This window comes from Aquila chrysaetos, chromosome 1 (genome assembly GCF_900496995.4).
Source record: "Aquila chrysaetos chrysaetos chromosome 1, bAquChr1.4, whole genome shotgun sequence".
NCBI lineage: Eukaryota > Metazoa > Chordata > Aves > Accipitriformes > Accipitridae > Aquila > Aquila chrysaetos.
The window spans coordinates 55,960,858-55,972,307 of record NC_044004.1 but is presented as its reverse complement, the minus strand read 5'-3'; the positions used below and the strand labels follow the sequence as shown (position 1 = coordinate 55,972,307).

The 11,450-nt window shown below is 45.4% G+C and overlaps 1 long non-coding RNA gene across 1 annotated transcript; it reads left to right on the top strand.

Annotated features, from left to right (window-relative positions):
- The first annotated feature begins 495 nt into the window (after positions 1-495).
- On the top strand, positions 496-9,810 carry LOC115344556. The gene is made up of 2 exons (XR_003924559.1): positions 496-917; positions 9,052-9,810. It is a non-coding gene; the product is annotated as an uncharacterized LOC115344556 (long non-coding RNA).
- Positions 9,811-11,450: the final 1,640 nt, after the last annotated feature.

Genomic DNA, 11,450 nt, shown 5'->3' with positions numbered 1-11,450 from the left:
TTCTACTTCTACAGCCCAGACCTTTGGTACTCTCAGGTCCCTTCTGCAATCACTGGGGGTTTCAAATTTTGGCACGTTGGGTAGCGACAAACTTGCCTAAACCACCTGCTCCTGGCTGAGACTCATGAAACCCAGAGAAGGGCCTTTGTGGTGGACGCTGCTGGTGGTTTGATTCCCCTTCTCTGTCTGATAGGAGAAGTGTCCTCCAGGATATGTCCCATCCTGAGTAACGCCATGAAGCCAACTCTTGTGTCTGCATGCCTCAAACCACAGATAACAGGGCTGAAGAATGAGGCACAGAAGAAAAACACCAAAAAGGCCCACAGCATGGCTGGGTCAGGCTCACCGTGTGGCGCTCTAATCTTTTAATCAAGAGAAGTCCCACGGCCAGATAAAGAGGTCCAAGGATGATGTGTGTGTGACTGTGGTTTCCAGAGCCTAGCTAGAAGAACTGGTCAGGTTCAGGCACTGAGATGCCATTTAAATTTTGAGATAGGAAAAGCTAGCCATGGAAAGAGAGGCCCCAGAGCAAAGCATCAGGGTTATCTTGTGCAGGGTGGTGAAAGGGGAAAGCCTGGGAGCACAGGTACCCTCCAAGGGATGAGGCAATGCCTGGGAAACAGCTAGACCCTACTAAGCAACCTGGCTTTTGATCCCCAAAAGTACATAAAATAAGGGATATGTAAAAGCAAACCCCAAGAAATGCTGAAAATGTTGATGTCTTTCTTCCCTCGTTTTTAGGTTTGTTTTTCAAGGAGTGGTGGATAACACGGTGTGTTGTGGACCAGAAGATCCATAAGGGTGCCCAAGAAGATGTGGAAGCTCCTGTGGATTTTTAATGAGCAATGTTGAGTCTGGCAAAGCTATGAGATTACGAGATCTCGAGGCATCTGTCCCCTCAGACAACATCATAAAAAGTAAGTACAGTTGGTGGCCATTTAACACAGACTTGATCACAAAATTCACATATGAGAAAATCCTTCGGGGTCTGAAAGTGGTTTCCAAGCATAGATGCTGAAGATGCCCAATGCACTGGCCGGGCACCTGAAATGGAAACAGAAATTTCAGTGATCTTCTCCACACAGATAAACTCCAGTGTTGTTTTGTGTTACTGGAGGGATTCAGAGTATTGCTGTCACTTTTTACCATTTTGCTAGAGAAAAGGAAGGAAAAACAAGACTGCACATATTGAGGAAGCCAGCCATCGGAGGATCCTGAGGACAGACCTGTTCAGCTGTCACTGCTGGCAAACAAAGCATCCCACTAAATTGCAAAGGCTTGTGAAGGGAATAAGAAAATAAAATGAGTTCAGTGACAAGTAGTATTGGGTCTGTCTTAGCTGTGTCAGGAGGGAAGTCAGTCTAGTGCTGGGATCTGCCTCAGCTTCTCTAGGAGACTGACATCCCCGACAGAAGAGACAACGGGTTACTCGACTTGCTACTCTAAGCCTTACACCTAGCCATCATTCTCTTGTGTGGTGCCAGAGAAGAAAATAAGGGGTAGAAGAAGTGGAGGAGCAGGTCTCCCACTGGAGATCATACAGGGCTCTTTGCTAGAAGAGCCTAACGATAGCTGTTAGTAACCATGAAAGATTTAAATTTAATTCCATACCCACGTACATTGTCACCACTCAAATTAGAACAGCTATCCCACAGTGACGTGAGAAATCACAGTTTTTTAAAAATACATGGTAATTAAAACTATTAGGAAAATTAAACATTTTTATAACCTTGCTTTCTCATTTCTCCAGTGGGATTGTGGTGTTGGTAATTTAAGATTGGGGGGGAAATAAAATGCACGTATCTTGGAAAGTTAATCTGGGGCTGAAGTGAAGGAATCCATCCTGTATTATGAAAATTGTCAGCAGCTGCATCTGAAGGAAGCAGAAACAGCTCTATCCTACTTGTCATACAGTTGTCCATATGGAAACACTTATTTGGGAAGAAGTAATTGAGAGCCTTAATACGAAAATCGTTTTAGTTTTGCCTCTGAATCAAAAGGTCCTTCTCTTTCAAGATTAAAATTTTACATTAAATATTAACAAAAGAACGAAAGCAATTTCTGCTGAGTGTTTACAGTGTGCCTGCGAAGCCGTCAGGAAAGCGTTTGCAAGGGTTTGCAGTTGCGGGAGGGTGTGCGCACAGGGCAGGGGGCTCCCGGTCTCATGAGAGGCAACTGGGTCCTCGCAGGGCTGAGATCTCAGCCACAAAGTCAGCCTGGCTCAAATACTTTCAAAATGAAAAATCAGTTTCCAGAGCAAAGAATGAAAGAAAACTGGTTCGCCGCTTTGGAGGCTTGCAATTAAAACAAAGCATTTGGGGGCTGAGCTCTTCGCACTGCTGAAAACCTCTGTGCACTTACCATTTTGCACAGGGTCAATGCAGAGTTATGTCTGTGTCAGGATTTAATCTCCTTTCCTCCTCCTTCTACTACTTTGACGAATAGGCATTAGTAAATAATTCAAGACTGTAAATTGACCAAGTCAGTGACTGCCTTTTAAGATAAAGAGTCTTGAAGTGCACTAATGTAATCCATATAGTAGTTTGAAGTTCTGGATTACAGATACCAGGTATGATGTTATTTCGGGGTGTTTCTGGCCAGAGTAGCCTGGCTACTGGAAAAAGTTAAAAAAAACATATTTCCATCTCTGCCTAGTTTTAGGGATGGCTGGATCTAGATTGAGTCCATCTTCCTCTCTAGGTGCTCTTTGCCTGTAAAATGCTCCCTGTGCGAGGGTGTTCCCCTGGCTCACGGGTGCTGGAACGCTGCCCTGGATGGTCCCACCACTTTCCCGCCTGCCCCCTCTCCCCTTAAACCCATGCGTAGATGGGGAGGACGATGAGCTCGAAAAACTGAAGCTAAGGGCAAAAAATCTGAGCACGTCGTCTGCCTAACGCCTGGAGCAGAGCCAGGCTTTTGGGTATTTAGAGCAAGGGGTACAAGCAAGTATTTATTTATTGATTGAGAAACAGCGCAGTGTTTCTGTGACTCGCTATCGGTTTCCAAATCTGATTTAAATAAACTCTTCTACTGCATAAATCCAGACAAAATGTCATTCACCATATGTTTATTACTAAAACTTGGCGCTTGCTTGCATCAAAGTAGTTTTCACACGCAGGCTGTTTGTTACAAAACCTCAGTGAAGCAGGTATAATTAGCATTAGCACTTGAGGGGGAAAACTGGGGCTGAGAACAGAGAAAATAATTTCCTCGCTGCTGCACAGGGAGTTGGCACGGGGATTTGGATTAGAAACAGCCTTTCCTAGCTTCCCATTTTCTTCATGCAGATGACTAGATTTGCATCTTTTATTAATTTTTATAACAATTGGACAAATAGTACCTTGCTCATTTCTTAAATAAAGTGCTTAAAATGCTTGTAAGAGTAGCTTAGAAATATCCAGATAAATGGTCTTCCTACCTGAATGGCTATAACTACCTTGCAAGGAAGATGTATGATGAGTTGCTGTATGCCATTTTGCATACAATCAACGTTTATCAACCAGAACACAAAACACTTTCTGAATACATCATCTATACAAGCTTTGTAAATGATCCACTCTTGTACTGCTGGCATAAGTCACTCTGATGAAGCCACGCAAAGAGCCTCAAAGGGATCAGCAGCTAGCATGAGATGGTTTTGTATGAAACTTGTCCAACCCTTTACATATCACCACCATTATTATTATTAAGTGCTCAGAGATTTTGGACTTTCAAACGAAGTTTGAGAGCTCTAAGGAGGCAAAGATAACAGATATTTTTCCTTTTTTTCACTTTAGTGTTTATATATGAGAAAATAAAATTATAGGCTGGTTTTGGTATTTTTCTTGGCAGCAAACCAGACCTATCAAAAGATTAAATTCACATGCAGGTATCCCCTTTTAGTTAAATTCCTAATAAACATGAACTTGAAATTTTGTCTGAAAGTGGCAAAAGTAAAAATTAAAAACCCCATGAGTTCTTTCTCCTAACACGTGGAATTTGATTTTTCTTTCCTCTTAGAAAACTGCTTTATGCATGCTAATGGGTCTTTCTAGCAAATCCAAAGATTGATCCTCTCAAGAGCATAATTATGCATGCAAAGTCTTTGTCTTTATATTTCATTAAATATTACTTTTTAATTTACTTTATCCTATCGTAAAATTCTTCAAGCCTTTCTGTAGTAGAAGTGTGAGAGAGAGAGGCTGGGTAAGAGATCAGTGGAAAAATACTTCCTGAGAACTGCACTGCCCCTCCTCTGGGAAGCTTCATTTGCTCTGGGTGCTTCATCTCCTGTCGCCGTTTTCATGGCTCACAAGTCCGTGTTGCCCTGGTCTCCCAGCTCAGCTGGTCTCGCCGACCTTTCTCTCCAAATCTCCAGCTTCCGAGTGCTGTATCGCTTACTCTGAAAGCCTTTTCCTTCCCCCAAAACCCACAACCTTCTCCGACACACGAACTTCTCTGCTATCCTCTGTGTTGCATTTCCAAAGCATCTCCTAAATTAAAGATCTGCATGTCCGGATGTCTGGTGGGAGACACCAAGAGGCTTAATTTCAAGGAGGCTCCAGCACTCTTAATTTCCAGGTGAATTTCACAGGCTCTGCCAGCCACTCCACAGAGCTGACTCCAGACCTCTTCAGTCTGGGACCCTCAGATCCCCTTTTATCTCTCTGCTCACCCAGCCCATAGGGATGCTGACTTCTTCCATGACCTCTCACGATCACAAATCTCCTTCCTTCACCCACAGCTGAGCCCCTCCAGCCAGTTCGTGTGATGGCCCCATCAAAGTGAGACGGGACTCAGTGAGGAGCATCTCAGTATCTAGTATTGTCACTTTCCCCATCCCCAGTTGAAAAAATGCAACAGTTGACTACCAGTGATCTCTGCACCCTATGGCAATGAGAAAGCAAAGTTTCTGGGTATGCTGAGTAAAGTGTATAGGAGTATGTTTAATTTCTAGGGACCTCAGTGGGATGGGAGGGAAATCAGTTAAAGGTGACTTTGTAAAAACAGAAACAGGAGGGGGAGCGACAGAAGGGTAAAAGGAAATGTTGGCCTCCCAGTGACTATTTTTAATTTTATGAAGAAATTACATGTTTTATGTAATCCACAAAAGTAATTGGTTTTGAGGGAGCATGATGAGGCCAGATAAAATAGCATAATCCTCTGGCTACCGTATGTCCTGTTTAGAGGCGCTCAAACAAGACGTAAAATAAGCAAACGTCATCTGCTGCACATACTGTGCATTCAGCACATGTTTGGGGAATTAGAGCTCCTGGTCTTTGGTTTCAAAACATGTACCTGTGTGATGCAATGCCTACCTTGTGATATACTTTATGTCTTTCAACGTTACCATCATGTATTGGCTGCTCCCATTGAATCTAGTGGGATGGTTCTTCACATCATACTCAGATGGAGGAAAGATATTGCAGCCCAGGGTTAATTGGTAGAGATTGTGAGTGCAGAAGGATGATACAGTTGGTGTGAAACACATGATGTACACAACATCGCTCTGTCAGGCATTTCCCTGGGTCTTAGTAGAGTATCAGAGACAAATTAAACCAATTTTTCTAGTCCCCAAGTTGTGCTGGAAGCTGGAAGGTTAGGGGTAAACTTTAGGAATATTAAGCATGCTGCTACTGCTATCACCAGTAATCTGGTGATAGAGCGTACTATTTTAAAAACCCTATAGTACTAACTCTTTCACAATAGCATTTTTAGTGCATCCAAAGAGCTACTCGTATCTTCAAAGAAAGGATGTTACCACTCTTATTTTCGTCATCGTGCAAAAAAAGAAGAAATAAAAGCTGGATAAATGACATTTTCATAAGGTTTTTTTTTCCCCCGTCATTTTGCATATGCCCTCTGGGGAATTTTCTGCAGCCTAGAAATAAACATACCTGAAGGGCTAAAATTAGGCAGCGTGTTAGGTTTACACAGCAAACAGCTCTGATGCTTTTAGGCTTAGCCCATTGCTATGGCTGGTTTCCACGCAGCACTTTCTGGGCTTAGTTATCTTTGTTTTGGGCTGATCCTACAATTGTGTGGGGAAGAGCCTGGAGCTGTCCCGTGAAGTGCGCAGTGTTTGCCCCAAATATTTCACCAGATGGGGAAAATGGGTGCTGCCGGAGGCATCCTGCAGAGTAGTGGGTTACGCCTGGGCTGTATAGCTGGGCTCTCCTCCCAGGCGGGCAGAGCAGTGGCCAGGCAGCTGGTGCTTCTCTGTTCCTGCTCCAGATACACTTCTGCAGAGGCAGCTGAGGTTATTCATCATCCCCATTCCCTTCTTTCCACCCTCTTGACTGCTGTTTTGTTTTGGGTTTTTTTTCTCCCTTCGAGGTATTGAAAGTGGCAAAGCTTTCACTGGCACATTAGTGCTGCTTCAGGTGAGTGGTTAGCAGGTAAAAAAAACCTTAAGTGCGTGGGGAGGCACCTGGGATGCGGGTCGTGCTGTCAGCACGGAGGCAGGTAATGGAAAACCAGAGGGAAAAGGTCATTAACCACCTTCCTCTGCATTGGGTCCCGGGCGGGGAAAGGGCTGCTCCTCTTTCGCCGGCGCAGCCGCCTCCTGCCTTGCTGCTTTGGCGTCTTCGGCGGGGCAGCCTGCGGAGGCTGGGTTTTTCAGGGTGCTTTATGCCCTCTTACCCGCAGCTCGGCCACAGGGCTAGACCGAGCCCCCGGCAATCGTCACCGTCCCCACGTGCAGCAAGGATGGGGAAGGGGGGAAAGAAGGAATTTAGAAAGCCCACAAACCCCTGAATTTTAACAGAGGTATCAGTTTAAATATTGTATCTTTTTGAATTGCTTCAAAAATCACAGCTCAGGAATGAACCAGAGAATAAAACCCTGATCCAGAAAACAATTAGTTCCCCACATAAGCCCACTGGGACTATTACAGGAGATGGGCTGATTTCAGGATGGCACTCTATGGAAATTAGAGTTTTGTTCAGTCTCAAAAGGGAGGAATCGAAAGACGTGGAAAATGTTTTTTAAAAGTGTGTCTTGTGCTAAGAATTGGGAGTTTGGGAGCAAGGCAATTGATTTTCTTGAGAAATTGGCCACTATTTTGGTAGGCGTAAGCTGAAATCGGTGAGAGGGTGCTGGATTCAGCCAGCGTGGATGAGTCTGCAGCATCTGCCTGCGGTGTGCCCTCCCTCGGGTGGCTTTCTTATCCTGGCTGCTGCCAGCATGGCTGAGCTGATGGGTCGTCCTTGCTCAGGCTTTGGTCAGGTATTTTTCATCTCTTGGGAGTGCTGTTTTGGTTATTCATCAAATACGTGGAGGGGGAAGGAGTTAAATAAATCCTACCACCTTAGAACAACATTTTCCAAAGCAACAAAGTTGTTTAGAAAGGAAAATGAAGTAAGACCAGGTTACAGTTGATGCATTGAAATGCAAATCCCTATTGACTCAAACATGCAGGGATGAAATAACAGTTTTACATCAGCAGGGTCAAAGAAAAGAAACATGAAAACAAAATAGAAACTAGGTCAGGCAGGAGCAGGGTAAAGGCCATGAAACTAAGACCTAACAACAGCCCTGTAGTAGCATGAATGAATGGAGATGACGGTAAACTGAATGGGATTAATTAGAAATGTAACTTCGCATACAATTGGGTTATTTGTTTGAAATGCCGGATACATGCATTTAAGCTTATTTGAGTTGCCATAACAACCCGATACAAGCATCATATAATCTTTTATCGCATTATTTTGGATATGATTACATTATTTTACAACTTTGGTTGCTAGGAGAGCACAGTACCTTTCTGCAAGCTTCAAACAAGTCTCAGTTTGCAGAGACATCAGCTTCTTGTGGCTGGCCTCTGAGATAGCTTATGGAATCATTAGCAAGGCAAGAAACCGAATTATACATGTAGGAGTGAGTTGCACTGGGAAAACTCTCTGCAAGAGGATGGCAGGGATTTTCTCCTGCTGCAGGGCTGGCAGGGGTGGCTCTTGTTGGAGAAGAGCTGGGAAGAAAGGAGGAGGCAGTCTAGGGGCAGCCTTGGAGGGAGCTTTATTTGAGAGGTAGCTTAAGCTGAGGAGCTTCTAGTGCTCTTGTTTTGATGAGTTTTTATTATAGAGTGCAAGTTGCATTTCATGCCAGCAGATTCCTTTGCTGGGAAGGCTAATAAATGTGGAGTTACAATTCTAAAGTCATTTCTAACATAAGAGCATAAGCGACTTCCCAGTCACTGAACTGCACTTTTGTCCACAGAATAATCTAATCTACCCAGAGCAAAGACAGCAGATAAACTGTGGGGCAGCTGGCTGCCCTGTGATTTACAGCACCAGGGCATTGCAGAAGAGGAGTGGTTGCTATTTAAGATATAATGGCAGGCATTCCTTGGGGTGCACCAGACAGCAGAAAGCAGCGGTAGGCAAGGCTAAATGTGATGGTTCATGTGTTGGACATGGGTGTGCATCACACTGAGGAGGTGTTGTTCTGGCACATGGCCTTACAGATGGATTGGGAGGCCAGTGTCAATGGCTTGCCATGACAACTCTGGATGGGGGGAATACAGGAGAGAACATGATTTCCTGCAAATACCAACCACTGAAGAATGCAGCGCCGGGAGAGAGAGGGCAAGGCTAGCGGGAGGTGTTCCTCTGCCTGGAAAAAGGACCAGCAATACTTCCCTAACTCTGATATCTCTGGAGGCTTTAATGCTTTGCAGCTTCTGGAGTAAAAGGCATTACAGGTCTGTGTGTGGATTGTGGTTACAACGGGTAATACGGAGATCTGAAATGAATAGGAAGATAAGAACACTGAAATATTTTTAAAGTGTGTTTAAAAGCCAGGAGCTGTTAGTAGGAGCAGGGCCTTTCTTTTATTTTTCCTTTTAGATTTATTTATGATTACAGGAGCTCTCTGGGAAGATTTTGTTCTTAAACCACACCCGATAGTGAAAAAGGGAAGAAAACTAGTTTGTTGGGTTTTTTTCCCCTCAATCTTCTTCCCTCCTGTGCCTTAAATTGAGATTGCAATTAAAACAAAAGCCCAGTTGCCCAAGAAACAAAACAGAAATTCACGGGGCGGCCTAAATATCAGCCTCATCTTGTTTTCCTCTAGTCTTCTCATTTCGGAGTTACAGCAACTGGACAATACGGGCAGCAGTGCCAAGCCGGGGATTTGAATAACAGCATGCACGTCTTACAAGGAAAACATGGAAGCGGCGCGTTCATCGCTCCTTGCGACAGCCGTGTGTCTCCTCGGAGGTGCGGAGGGACTGAGATTACAGGCACAGACCTGCAGGAAGAAGGATTTGATCTCCCAGACAGTGGTCTGCTTGACAAAGCTGCCGAACTAACATTTCTCAGCGGTACAGGACCCTCCTCCCTTTGCTATGAAATGTCAGGCTTGGGCACCTGCAGAGTACCTTGCTGCTTTGAAATGACAGCCTGGCTCTCTAAAGTGTCACCAGCGATCCAGTCCCCAATTAACGGCACGGGTTTGTGGGTTTCTGACACTATTCTCAAAGCTCCTGTGGGTTGCTGCAGCCTACAAGCCAGGGATCATTTCTGCTTTGCAAGACCCAAAGGAGAGGAAGGGAAAAAAGCTGGGAAGGAAAGGCTACAGTTTCATTATTCCATGCTAGCAGGATAACAGAATACATTTCCTTTAATACTAAAATGTGTCATTTGAGAAAAGATCCTGCTGTCTGATCAAGCTCTCCATTAGTTATTTTTGCATGTGCATGCACAAATCCAGCAGCTAAGCCTACAGCACTGCTCTATATTGGAAACCAGAAAATGCTGCAGGGTGTTTCTAAAGAATAGCAATTTGGAGGTTGTGGGTGGTTTGTGGGTGTAATAAAAAAGGCTGCATACCGAGGCATCTGAATTAGGCTTCTCTTTAGGCTGCTTACAGTCTCTATCAAGATCGTTAAGAACCTGATTCTGCCATCCTTATCCTCACCTACTAGCTTTTGCTCCTGTGAGCAATTTTATTTAAGTGCCACCCGTTGTATCCAGGGCCCTAACGCAGAAGCTGAGCAACAGTGTGGCTGAACACAAGTGGAAAAACACTGAGCTTTACCGTACATACCGCTGCTCCCCGTATTTTTAGCAGCTGCTGAAAGCTGAGATCAGTTGGTCACCAAACCACGGCACATGGGTGACACACCGCCTGTGTCATCCCTCCACGTTGCTCACCACCCCAGAGGCTGCCAAGACCACCACGGTCAGCATCAGCAGAGGGTGCAACCCACGCAGTCGCTCTCTGCGCGCCGTCGACTCGCGCCATCCCCCTCCCTGCCACGCCGGAGCATCGGCTCGATGCCCCGCCATCTCCCCGCTCCCGCCCATGGTGGCCAGCCACAGCCACCACCATCTCAGGACCCTCCGTAGCTCTTATCTTCCCGGTTGGGTTTTTTTGTTTTGTTTTGTTTTATTTTGGGGGTTTTCTTTGTCGGGTTGGGGAGGTGGTTTTGCAAAACTCCCTCCTCTTCCACCTGAGGCTCCTTGTTCTTGCTTGGCTTGAGGGACTCTGTGGGACGTCACCTGAGCTCCTTGCACCTCGGGGAGGCAGACTGCCGCCAGGCTGCCGGCTCGTGCCCCGTGGGCAGCCAGCCTGCCGCACAGGCAGCTGACTCCAGCCTTGCCTAATCTGGTTGATCGGTTACTGCGGAGGGAAAAAAAAAAAAAAAAAAAAAAAGCCCAGTCTTTGTGTTCCCTCGAGCTGAAGTTTTGCCTGGCTTTTAACTGCAGTAATAGCACGCTTTATAGCCTCCGCGCTCCCACTATGCATCAGCGCCAGAGCGGTGCAGGAGCCAGCTCAGCCCAAACCGTTACTTCAAGAGCACGCCCAGCAAGTTCCCCCGGTCGTTTATAGCCCTAATTTTGCTAATGGAAAGTTAATCATTGGCTTGAAGCTGTGCAAAAATGTTAAGGGAGAGAATCACAAGATCACAGGAAGAACTCTAATGTGTTTCCTAGTACGTCCCTTTCATTTGCCCCCACAGATCACGGCTCTAAATACCTCAGGGTGAAATGTGTCTGAGCATTTCAACACCTAGCAAATATTAACTACCTCAGAGCAGGCTCGAGCAAGCAGGCTTGGGGGGTGCCTTTGGGCTGCAGCCTGCAAAGTCAGGAACCCGAGGTCTGTGGAAATAGTCACTTTTGAATTTTGCCCTTGGTTTCTGTAATTTTGTGAAGAACCAGCACTGGATAGAGTAACGCCACAAAAGAACTCACGACACCCGAGGACCCTCCAGTGCTCAACAAACATTACTTCATTAAGCTTTTTTATGCCCTTCCAAGGTAATTATGGCATTGTTGTCCCTTCCTGCTTTTAGAAATTGGGAAATTAGGAATTCTCAGGGAGTAATGCAGAGCCAACTGACTTGCAATGTCCATCAGTTCTCTGCAGAGCCTCTCATCGCTACCTAGCACTTCTGACCTGTGGTGCAGAGGAGCCCACCTGTGTCCTCTAGCTAAGCAAGCTAAACACACTGCTAGCTGAGCTGT